The following is an 11,987-nucleotide window of genomic DNA, read 5'->3' as shown; positions in this document are numbered from 1 at the left end:
CTTTATTGTCCTTGAGCTATTTACAAATCTCTTGTAGATAACTGATAGCAATGTACAATAATTATTGTCTGTGAAATGTAAATTCTGTCTGGTGAAGAGTCAACTGACTTGCCTCCTTTCCCATCTGTCCCCATGAAGCCAGTTTTACCTTTATTAGCACATTTATTTAAATATTCCTGATTAATAATTCTTAAAAATTATTCATTGTCTTTGTTGTAACACTTCACCTGTTTCCTGTTGAATTAAACAAAATCTTTAACATGGCCGGGCACGGTGGCTCAAGCCTGTAATCCCAGCACTTTGGGAGGCCGAGGCGGGTGGATCACGAGGTCAAGAGATCGAGACCATCCCGGTCAACACGGTGAAACCCTGTTTCTACTAAAAATACAAAAAACATTAGCTGGGCATGGTGGCGCGTGCCTGTAATCCCAGCTACTCAGGAGGTTGAGGTAGGAGAATTGCCTGAACCCAGGAGGCGGAGGTTGCGGTGAGCCGAGATCGTGCCATTGCACTCCAGCCTGGGTAACAAGAGCGAAACTCCGTCTCAAAAAAAAAAAAAATCTTTAACATATGTTAATTTTCATATTAATATAAAAGTTATGATTTTATCTTTTATAAAAAATGTATTTTAACATATTAAAAAATGATTTACTGTCACTTCTTAACATTCAAGGTCATCAGTAATATGGCCCCTTTGGCCATCCTACTCCTCGTTTAAACTATTTGAAACCAAAACACACTAGATCAGGCCAAGAAATGTATGAAAAAATACTAAACATCACTAATTATCAGAGAAATGCAAATCAAAACCACAATGTGATACCACCTTACTCCTGCAAGAATGGTCATAAACAATCAACAATAATAGATGTTGGCATGGATGTGGTGAAAAAAGAACATTTTTACACTGTTGGTGTGAATGTAAACTAGTACAACTGATTTGGAAAACAGTATGGAGATTTCTTGAAGAACTGAAAGTAGATCTGCCATTGGATCCAGCAATCCCACTCCTGGATATCTTCCCAAAGGAAAAGAAGTCACTATATGAAAAAGATACTTGCACATGCATATTTATAGCAGCACAATTCACAATTGCAAAAATAGGAAACCAGCCCAAATGTCCATCAATCAATGAGTAGATAAAGAAAATGTGGTTTATGTATATACCATGGAATACTACTCAGCCATAAAAAGGAACAGAATAATTGCATTTGTAGCAACCTGGATGGAATTGGAGATCATTATTCCTGATGCTAACGCAGATATGGAAAACCAAACATTTTATGTTCCCATTCATAAGTGAGAGCTAAGCTATAAGGATACAAAGGCATAAAAATGATTCAATGGACTTTGGGGACTCAGGGAAAAGAGTAGGAGGGGGCTAAGGGGTAAAAGACTACACACTGGGTACAATGTACACTACTTTAGTATTGGGTGCACCAAAATCTCAGAAATCACTACCAAAGGACTTATTTACATAACTAAACATCACTTGTTCCCCAAAAGCCTATTGAAATAAATAAATAAATAAGCCTAAATCATCATTCTCTAAGTATACCATGGGAGATTTTAGTTTTTTTTCCTGGTTCTTAGCCAACTCTTAATGTCTCATCTAACTTTACAGCCAGACCCGGGGACAAGCAGTTACATCAGACCATTGTGACAGTCTTGATTTCATAGTCAAAAAAGCATCTTATGTATACCTAAGTCTGATGGTACACAGTCAACAACTTGTTCTTCATTCAAAAGAGTAGTATTTAGGGGCTGGACATGGTGGCTCACACCTGTAATCCCAGCACTTTGGGAGGGCAAGACAGGTGGATCACCTGAGGTCAGGAGTTCAAGGCCAGCCTAGCCAACATGGAGAAACCCTGTTTCTACTAAAAAAAAAATTCAAAAATTAGTTGGGTATGGTGGCAGGCACCTGTAATCCCAGCTACTTGGGAGGCTGAGGCAGGAGAATTGCTTGAACCAAGGAGGCAAAGGTTGTAGTGAGTAGAGATCATGCCATTGCACTCCAGCTGGGGCGACAAGAGCAAAACTCCACTCAAAAAAAAAAAAAAAGAGTAGTATTTGGGAATCTGGTTTTATGATGAGACCATCTACCGACCTCTCTCAGGACATAAAGGGGATCAGTTTCTGTTGGGTGACAGACAGTAAAAAATCTGGTTTGTTAGCCTTGTTTTTGTTTACTTGTCTGACTATTTGTGAGCTCAACTCAATCAGGAAAACATTTTATGCTCACTAAAAGTAAAATATTCCTTTGAGATCTGCACTAGTGATTTTTATGGTTCTGTGTTTACTGTTGACTCATGATTGAGGTTGTAGAACTGAAACTTCAAGTTCTCAGTCTCAGTAAGTCTATCTGTAATTGTGAAAAACCTTTACCTTTCATTTTGTGAGTTTGACATTTTTCCACCTCATATATGTAAATAAATTATAAAGTCTCTCAAATCTAAATAGTTCCACTCTAATTGGTTCATAGAGAAAAATAAGCACTGATATAACTCTGGCATTTGCAAATTTCTCAGGAAATAAATAAATTGTTCATTTAAAACTAGGCTTAAAATTATTATAGAAATCTCAAGATCAGAAGCAGGTTTGTAAGAAAACATGAGTTCATATTATACAGGTGAATCCTTTGAGTCATACGTTTTATGTTAAAAAATAAAATAAAGGTGAATCTTTTACAGATTAGGCTTGTTTGATAACTTTTAGCTTGAAAACAGCTATATGACTCTTCCCTAATTTTATCAATGGGGTTGAAATGGTTTTCTATTGCTTTATAACAATATTACCACAAATTTCTCAACCTTAAGCAACAGGTTGATCAGTCAAAGCTCAATTTTTTAGGTCTGGTACAGCGAGGGAGAATGCCACCTTGAGAGATCTGAGTGATATCTCAAAATGGGACGGTAAGAGGAGAATATTTATAAGGCTTAGGGATCTAGGCTTCAGTTGTTTCTGGCAGGTTTATCATGTCAAGAATCTAACTGAACTGGAGGGCAGTTCATGACTTATAGTTTAGGATTAAGAGACACAGAAAGGCCAACTTCTTGAAATAAGCCTTAATAAGTAATTTTTCTTTCTTTCTTTTTTTTTTTGAGACAAAGTCTTGTTCTGTTGCCTTGGCTGGAGTGTAGTAGTACACTCTTGGCTCACTGTAGCTTCTGCCTCCTGGGTTCAAGTGATTCTCCTGCCTCAGCCTCCCAAATAGCTGAGATTATAGGTGACCACCACCATGCCTGGGTAATTTTTTTTTTTTTTTGAGTTGGAGTTTCGCTCTTGTCACCCAGGCTGGAGTGTAATGGCAAGATCTAGGTTCACTGCAACCTCCACTTCCAGAGTTCAAGTGATTCTTCTGCCTCAGCCTCTGGAGTAGCTGGGATTCCAGGCACCTGCCACCATTCCCGGCTAGTTTGTTGTTTTTTGTCTTTTGGTAGACAGGGTTTTGCCATGTTGGCCAGGCTGGTCTTGAACTCCTGACCGCAGGCAATCCACCCACCTTGGCCTCCCAAAGTGCTGGAATTACAGGCGTGAGCCAATGCGCCCAGTCTACTTTTTGTATTTTTAGTAAAGGCGGGGTTTTGCAATGTTGGTCAAGCTGGTATCAAACTCCTGACTTCAAGTGATCCACCCACCTCAGCCTCCCAAAGAGCTGGGATTGCAGGCTTGAGCCACTGTGCCTGGCCAGTAAGTAATATATATATATATATATATATATTTTTTTTTTTTTTTAGTAAGCTACCTATTTGGCCAGATGGCCAGATAAGCAATCTATTATCCTGATAAAAGAGGCTGCTTGGGCCAGCACTTTGGGAGCCTGAGGTGGGCAGATCACGAGGTCAGGAGATTGAGGCCAGCCTGATCAACATAGTGAAACTCCATCTCTACTAGAAATACAAAAATAAAATAAATAAATAAAAAATTAGCTGGGTGTGGTGGCACACACTTGTAATCCCATGTACTCAGGAGGCTGAGGCAGGAGAACCCCTTGAACCTGGGAGGCGGAGGTTGCAGTAAGCCAAGATCGTGCCACTGCACTCCAGCCTGGGTGACAGAATAAGACTCCATCTCAAAAAGAAAAAAAAGTTGCTTGGCCAGACGAACAAACTATATAGATAAGTTGCTGTTCAGGAATTTCCTGAAGCAAGTAATAAAGTTATACATGGGTTTATAGCTTTATATTTCTGGGCAATAATTTTTTAAGCAATAGGTAAGTCAAAGTAACATAGGGGATCTCAGTTCTAAGTCCCCACATTAAGTTATGTGACTACAAATGGTTTAAATTCTTAAAATACTGAAAAACTATTTTCTAAGTTGTAGTTTGTCAACATAACTAAGAACCTTATTTAACTTTAAAACTTTAGCCTATTCTTAGATCAAGTTATTTAATAGATAACTTGGACACCTAGATAATTTTTAAGGGAAATAGAATTATAAAATTTGGTCACCCAACATATTTTTAATACATACACTTTGTTTCTTATAGGGGGTATATCTGTTGTTTGTGTTAATGATTGTGTTTTCCTAACTAATGATTGTGTTTACTCTGATTTAAAGAGCGATAAATGGATGTGGGTGACTCTAGGAGGTTATATGAGTGTATTCATGAGTTTTCTTAATTTGCTAAAATGTATATAATAGATACTTCTTTACCCCCTTCCAGTTTTATCTATGAAATAGAAATCAGCTACTTTGAAAGTTAAAATTTATATAAGTAATCAAACCTATACTAAAGCAATAGTAGCAGAAAAGTATGACTATGAATGCAAGGTAATGAAAATATTTTCCGTCCTTAACTAAAAGGTTTGGTTCTTCTAGAATGTGAAAATGAATTGTGTAAAACAAATCTTGGATATAGAAAGTTGCAAGTATGCAGAAAACAATTTATTTGCCTCACTGCAAATAAAGAGTTGGAAAAGACGCAATAAAATATTTTTGAACGTTGGCAACATTCCCTCCATTTTGACGATTTTATTTGTAAGGTTGTTTTTTAAATAGGGCAGGCCAGGAAACGGAGGCTGCAATGAACTATAGGCATGCCACTGCATTCCAGCCTGGGTGACCAAAGAGGACCCTGACTCAAAAAAATACAACAGAAATAGGGCAGGTGTTCAGTTAGGCAGCACATACACTAACATTGGAATGATACAAGAAGATTAGTGTGGCCTCTGAACAAGGATGACACACAGAATCATGATACATTCCATAAAAAAAAAAAAGGGCAAAGAGCTAAGAAATCCTTTCCTGCTGACTACTATATTAATGTAAACTAGAATCTGGTTTTCTATGTACTAAAATGACAGTTTGTCTCAAACTGTTTGGTCTCCTCTTAACAAAGGGTAGGAAAAGTTCATTCCTTTACATTCTATCTGGTCTGACAACATAGAAATTCCATATTCCATCAAAACAGTTTTCTGTATTTTGTGCTGACTTTTTCCAAGCCCTTGACTATTAAGCAGCAAAAACTTAAAAGTTCCTCATTTGCTGCAAAGGTAAGACTCCTTTCTTTTGTGTCATCATCATCTTGTTATTTAAAATATTGTATTGTCACTTTGATCAATAGATACTCAATTTATTATTTCTCAGTCACATCTGACCCTATATTAATAGGTGATCTAAAGTACTGCAGTAACTCTTGGTTTTGCTTTCCCACAATCACATCCTCAATTCAGAAAAATAAAAATGTCAGGATTTTCTTCACACATAAAACTATCTTTGAAGCTTCCCATAAGACTGCTAGAAAATCATGAAGATTTTTTTCTTTTGCTTTATAAAGCAGAGAGGTACCAAATAATTGTTTTCTTGACATTTTTTTCTTAGCTCAACACTATTGTAAGAATTGATCAAAAGAGTAGTCAAATTAAAGGATAAATTTTATAGATAAATTATTACTTACACATTTATTTCTGAGACTGTACACATTACAGAATAAATTGGAAGGCCCGGGATATTTGTCTTTGCTCTCACTGTTCACAGCATTTTTTTTACTTAGTGAAAAACATTAATCAAATTCTTATTAAAAAATTATGTATTGTGGCTGGGTGCGGTGGCTCACGCCTGTAATCCCAGCACTTTGGGAGGCCAAGGTGAGTGGATTACCTGAGGTCAGGAGTTCAAGATCAGCCTGGCCAACATGGTGAAATCCCATCTCTAGTAAAAATACAAAATTAGCTAGGCATGGTGGTGCACACCTGTAATCCCAGCTACTCAGGAGGCTAAGGCAGAAGAATCACTTGAACGTGGGAGGCAGAAGTTGCAGTGAGCAGAGATCATGCCATTGTACTCCAGCCGGGGCAAAAAGAGTGAAACTCGGTCTCAAAAAAAAAAAATATGTATTGCACCTCAACAGAGAATTTGACTGTCTTCAATTTTGATCTCATCATACAAGGCCCACCCTGGAGTCACATTTGAGAATAAATTGAGATAGGAGAGTTCCTTGGACCCCTTCTTGGGACTTTTGACATGGGCATGGTGACATGAGTGTGGCTCATTTATTCAGCCACTGCACAAACCCCATGTGGAAGTGGGAGCATGCAGGTGAGTGGGTGCCAGGGCCTGGGCAAGTGTTTCTGGACTCCGGCCCCACAGTAGCATCTAGGGGTATGTTATAATTAATGCTCTTTTAGCAATGGCCATCCACAGATGGCTATGTATTAACCAGCTCAGTGGAGAGTCAAGGTGACAGCTTTTTATACCCTGTCCTCTTGGTATCCAGGTCCTTGTCTAGCATCCAGGAAGACAGGTCACACAGACTTGAACAACAGTCATTTCAGAGGTTTTATTGAGTGATGGAGGTGGCTCTCAGTGGGAAAGGGAGCTGAAAATGGGATGGAGTGGGAAGATATTCTTCCCCTAGGGTTTGGCCATCCCCAGCCAAACTCCTCTCTTAACATCCAGCTGCCTCTTTGACATTCAGATGCTTCTTTTTTTCTCTCTCTTTCTCTGCTGCACTGCTCTGCTCTTCTGCCAGGGGAGTTTAGGGTTTTTATGGGTATACAGGAAGGGGGCACGGCAGGCCAGAGTGGTTTGGGAAAAGCAACATTCGAGCAGTAAAACAGCAATAATTATTCTCATTTAGGCAGCAGTTTCCAGGCTTGAGGGTGGGGCCTCTTCCAGGGAACTGCCCTCTTCTACCCAGTATTTCCCTGCCTCTTGTCCTTATCAAAACGACATTTAATCAAATATGGGAAGCTTATCATTAAGAAGCAAGATATGAAAACAATGACTACAAATTTCACTGCCCACCCCCCCTCGAAAAAAAAACAACCACCTGTTTTATGATTAAAGCCTCACAGGTGATGAGCAATACCACTTACTAGCCAGCCAAGGACCTCAAAGTATTTGGGAGACTTCAAATACAAAGAAATTCACCAGAATCTATTAGTAATGACAGTGTAATCTTGGTGGATAGAATTTTGGGGGCTTGGTTTTCTAGTCTTGGGATAGAAGAAAAATAACACAGGTTTTTAAAGAATTGAATCCTATATTCCCTAATGAAATTGCCTGACAGAATTTAATTATTTGGCCTCTGCAGTTGCTCAGTACTGATGTTCAAGGAAGCATATACAGTTAATACCACTTGCTGAACTATGCGAACTATCATGACAAAACATGAAACTAGCTTTATGTGTGTGTGATCAAGAATGATCTCCTGAGGTTATTTATGATCACAAAAAGAGGCTATTAAATAAAATTATTTAAAACGTGGAAATAAGGCAAAAAGGGAGCTTGGAAAAAAATAGGGACCTTCAATGTCACAGTGTTTTGTTTTTTTAAAACAGGCTGAATCAAGGATTATTTAATTATCTAAGGGAATGTATCTGCATTTGACTTGGCTATTTTCTGTTAATTAAATATCTGGTCTCTGACACGTGGTTACTTTTAGCTATATAATCAGGAAGAGACTAGATTTAAGAGCAACTGCTTGTGCATTTATCAGTGAAAATGAACCTTGAAGGAGGGAAACAAAGAATTTTTTATTGAGCATCACCTAGATGTCAAGAACTATGGATTACTCATTGAGTCATAAAAACAACTTTGAGTGATAAGTGTGATTATCTTCATTTTACAAGTAAGAAAGCTGAAGTTCCACAGGTAAAATGATTTGCCACATTGTTTAGCTAGTAAATGGTAGAGCCAAATGTCAAATCCCAAATGTTCTTTCAAAACCTACACTCTTTTTACCACATTATTCTACCCCCGTAGTAGAAACTTTTTTCTAAGGACCACAAAGTTATACCTGCCATTTCTCCAAACTAAAAATGATATCTAAATGTCACCAAAAAAATATGCTAGTTAGAAAAGACAAAATTTCATGATGGAAAATGTAAGTATATGTTCTGTGTGCATAGAGCAAAAGATCTATGAGTCATCTTGTACAACCCACTAAGTGTTTAGTTGAAAATTGCTCTTTATCATCTAGCTAGATGGCAATTAGAAGTGTGAGAGACAAAGTATCCCTTAGGAAAACTTGGCTAAAGAATAAATCATTTAAAGTGCTTTAAAGACAGCTACCTAATACATTTTCATACATCCGTGTGAGCTACACAGCCCTACACAAAAAGCAATCCTAATTTGTTTACAGGCATTCAAAGGTGATACAATGTAAAGTGGAAGGCCAAAATTGCTGCTAACAGCATTAAACTTACCTTAGGCCTAAGGCAGTGTTGATCATTTCAACTGAAACACCACTAAGTTAATTAACCTCTATTTTTTTCCTTAGTGAAAATGTCAGTACCATTTGGGCCATGCCGGTTTGCAACCAGGCAGGTCATTTAGTTTTCTTCTCCACTTCCAACTGCCTCACTTTGACCTGATCAATGGTTAAGATTCTTTATTTTAGAAACAATAGAAGATACTCATATTTACCATCCCTAAGGGACTTCTTCCATGCCTTTGAAAAACCAGTGAACTGAATTTTAGCTAATTTAAACCAACTATTCTACAGAAAGGAAAATTGGTCTTAGTTTTTTAGAAAGACCCAAGGCAAAATAATTTTTACACTACCATTTCATCCCCCACTCACCCAATTTCTTTAAAACTCATTGTGGGAAACTGTTGATTTCACCTGAAAAAAGTGCAAGTTGGGAATGGAGTGGGAGATGTACTTTTTGTATGTCTGTCCTAGGGAAAAAAGTATTAAGAGTGGTGGGGTAGGGCAGAGTTTCATATATGGAAATTTAATATGTATTGTATTTTCTGGGTTTTAACTTTTAAACATAATAAATAACGTAAATAAGAATTAACTGAAGAAATATTCTGGTAATCATTCCTAAGCTTGTTCCTACTGCATTATTTCCCCTATCAGTAAGTAGTCTCTGAAGCCACTGCTTAAGCCAGAAACAGAAATCATCTTTGATTCTCCCTGTCTCTAATCTCTCACATGCAATCCATCAGCAAGTTCTGTCAATTTTACTTCTAAAATCCAATATGTCCACTTGTCTCTCATTTCCTCTGCTTCCACCTTTGCCAAAGCCATTAAAACAAATGAAGCCACCAGGGAAAGGGGTGAAGAGTTTTCTTGGAAGTACAAATATTTGGTAAACACTACAATTGGTAGGAGAAGGAAACAAGATAGACGAGAAGCTAAAACGGTGGGAAAAACAGAATATACTTGAGATAGGAAGAGAATTTAGACAGAAAGAACCAGAGACCTAAGGTTGAATCTCAAGTGCTTCCAATCTGAAGACAAATAGGACATGTGTGAATTTAAGGTAAATTTGGGATGTGTTCATTATATTGAAGACTATTATATATATAAAACTTTTTCTTTATACAACTTCCCAAATTATTGAGAAGATTTCTGTATCACTTTTTTCATTGTGAAAACTTACAGATTAAATAAAAACTACAAACAAAATAACTGTGTAATACTTTAGGATTTCTTTAAGTTTATTCTTTTGTGTCAGTATTTAAATGATTGAATAAATACAAATTGGATATTTGGGTTTTGTTTTTTTTTTTTTTGGCAGGGAATACTCAACTTGATCGAAGGATCTAAAGGGTGATGTTCAAATTCATTGTACTAAATATGTCTTCTTCAAGAAATCCAAATAGGAAAAGAGGAAGTTATCTGTCTTTGCTGATGACATGATTCTATACATAGAAAACTCTAACAATTTGGCCGGGCGTGATGGCTCACGCCTATAGTCCCAGCACTTTGGGAGGCCAAGGCAGGTGGATCACGAGGTCAAGAGATCGAAACCATCCTGGTCAACATGGTGAAACCCCGTCTCTACTAAAAATACAAAAATTAGCTGGGCATGGTGGCGCACGCTTGTAGTCCCAGCTACTTAGAGGCTGAGGCAGGAGAATTGCTTCAACCCAGGAGGTGGAGGTTGCGATAAGCTGAGATCGCGACATTGCACTCCAGCCTGGGTAACAAGAGGGAAACTGCATCTCAGAAAAAAAAAAAAAAAAAAAAAAGAAAACCCTAACAATTCTACCAAAAGACTCCTGAACCTGAAAAATGATTTCAGTAAAGTTTCAGGATACAAAAATCAATGCACAAAAATTAGTAGCATTTCTATACACCAATAACATTCAAACTGAGAACCAAATCAAGAACACAATTCCATTTACATTAGCCACAAACAGAATAAAATACCTAGGAATACATCTAACCAAGGAGATGAAAGAACTCTAAGAACAACAAAACATTGCTGAAAGAAATCATAGGTAACACAAACAAATGGAAAAACATGTCATGCTCATGATTGGAAGAATGAATATTGATAAAATGTCCATAGTGCCCAAAGCAATCTATAGATTCAATGTGATTCCTATCAAATTACCCATGTCATTCTTCACAGAATTAGAAATAACTATTCTAAAATTCATATGAAACCAAAAAAAGAGCCTGAATATCCAAAGCAATTCTATGCAAAATGAACAAAGACAGAGGCATCACATCACCCAACTTCAAGCTATACCATAAAGCTGTAATAACCAAAGCAGCATGGTACTGGTACAAAAACAAACACCTAGACAAATAGAATAAAGAAGCCAGAAATAAACTGCACATGTATAACCAACTGATCTTTGACAGAGTCAGTGAAAATAAACAATGTGAGAAAACACCTTATTCAATAAATGTTGCTGGGGAAACTGGCTAACCATATGCAGAAGAATGAGACTCAAACCCTACTTCTCACCATATATGAAAAATTAGCTCAAGATGGATTGAAGACTTAAATGTAAGTCCTCAGCCTATAAAAATCCTGGAAGAAAACCTAGGAAATACTCTTCTGGACATTGACCTAGGCAAATAATTTATGACTAAGTTCTTAAAAGCAAATGCAACAAAAACAAAAATTAAGTGGTACTTAATTATTTTCAAGAGCTTCTGCACAGCAAAAGAAAGTAGCAACAGAGTAAACAAGCAACCTACAGAATGGGAGAAAATATTTGCAAACTGTGTATCTGACAAAGGACTAATGTCCAGAATCTATAAGAAACTTAAACAAATCAACAAGAAACAAACAAACGATCCCACTAAAGAGTGGGCAAAGTAACATAGACACTTCTCAAAAGACATAAAAGCAGCCAATAAACCTATAAAATATGCTCAACATCACTAATCGGAGAAATGCAAATCAAAACCACAATGAGATATCATCTCACACCAGTCAAAATTGCTACTATTAAAAAACAACAGGGCCAGTCGTGGTGGCTCAAGCCTGTAATCCCAGCACTTTGGGCGGCCAGGGTGGGCGGATCACGAGGTCAAGAGATTGAGACCATCCTGGCCAACATGGTGAAACCCCGTCTCTACTAAAAATACAAAAATTAACTGGGCGTGGTGGCGTGCGCCTATAGTCCCAGCTACTCGGGAGGCTGGGGCAGAATTACTTGAACCCAAGAGGCGGAGGTTACAGTGAGCCAAGATTGTGCCACTGCACTCCAGCCTGGTGCCTGGTAACAGAGTAAGACTCTGTCTCAAAAAAAAAAAAAAAAAAAAAAAAAAATACTGGTGAGGTTGC

The 11,987-nt window shown here is 37.6% G+C and overlaps 1 non-coding gene across 1 annotated transcript; it reads left to right on the top strand.

Moving 5' to 3' along the window:
- Nucleotides 1–5,113: 5,113 nt before the first annotated feature.
- Nucleotides 5,114–5,219, top strand: LOC116533372. Its single transcript, XR_004261257.1, has one exon. It is a non-coding gene; the product is annotated as a U6 spliceosomal RNA (small nuclear RNA).
- The last annotated feature ends 6,768 nt before the right edge of the window (nucleotides 5,220–11,987 follow it).

The sequence above is a fragment of the Sapajus apella genome, unplaced genomic scaffold (genome assembly GCF_009761245.1).
Source record: "Sapajus apella isolate SASKATOON/1434 unplaced genomic scaffold, GSC_monkey_1.0 scaffold81, whole genome shotgun sequence".
In the NCBI taxonomy this organism is placed as follows: domain Eukaryota; kingdom Metazoa; phylum Chordata; class Mammalia; order Primates; family Cebidae; genus Sapajus; species Sapajus apella.
This window is presented reverse-complemented; position numbering and strand designations above follow the sequence as displayed.